The sequence below is a fragment of the Penaeus monodon genome, chromosome 31 (genome assembly GCF_015228065.2).
Source record: "Penaeus monodon isolate SGIC_2016 chromosome 31, NSTDA_Pmon_1, whole genome shotgun sequence".
In the NCBI taxonomy this organism is placed as follows: domain Eukaryota; kingdom Metazoa; phylum Arthropoda; class Malacostraca; order Decapoda; family Penaeidae; genus Penaeus; species Penaeus monodon.
In genome coordinates this window covers 21,328,510-21,329,214 of record NC_051416.1, presented here as the reverse complement: position 1 = coordinate 21,329,214, position 705 = coordinate 21,328,510, and the positions used below count along the sequence as shown (strand labels likewise).

General features: G+C 35.7%; 1 protein-coding gene across 1 annotated transcript in view; it reads right to left on the bottom strand.

The window, feature by feature from the left end:
- Positions 1 to 142, bottom strand: part of LOC119593085 (maltase A3-like) — a 19,342-nt gene extending 19,200 nt beyond the window's left edge. The window contains exon 1 of the mRNA XM_037942009.1: positions 72 to 142. The gene's annotated coding sequence lies outside the window, so the exon portion shown is untranslated. The remainder of the gene's footprint in view (positions 1 to 71) is intronic.
- Between the last annotated feature and the right edge of the window lie 563 nt (positions 143 to 705).

The following is a 705-nucleotide window of genomic DNA, read 5'->3' as shown; positions in this document are numbered from 1 at the left end:
ACATACAGAGTGTCAGTCAATCGTGCCATAGGCCTACTCACAAATGGCAGTCAATACAAACTCTCTTTTACCTCTCACTGCTGCGGACACGAGTGTTCAACAGGCCCCTCTGAATACGTGGGATGAACACGATGATAACGCACAGAGATTAGGTCCTGGGAATATTATTAAAACGATAAAAACACAATTGTACGAAGTTAAGATGATGAACTACAAAATGGAAAAAAAAGTTAAATTATAATAATAAAGACGTATTTCAGTTACAATGGTGTTTCATTATTTCTATTATGGAGAGTGTTACATGAATCACCGGTTACCCTTATCTTGTTAGAGACAATAGCCAGATTTGATATAGATATATAGCACGTAGACATTCAAAATAGTTTTTTTTTTCGTCAAATCATCCTCTGATGACTGACTCATCATAAGCTTATGTAATCTGACTAATGTGTAAGGAATCATTAGTGTCATATATTTTTAATTGCTGCTTTGATCATTCTCGTGGATTAAGGGACTTATGCTTACCTTTTCTTTTTTCATCTTCAACAGACATTTTAATACTGTATGTTAGTCTTCTTTCGAAATTGTTATTTCATCTAAAAACGGGCCGGAAGGTTTGGGTATTTTCTCTTGCTCAGTCCATTTTTCGTCACACGCAGATACACACATACAACTTCTAAAAGGCCGAGAAAGGACGTAAGAGGA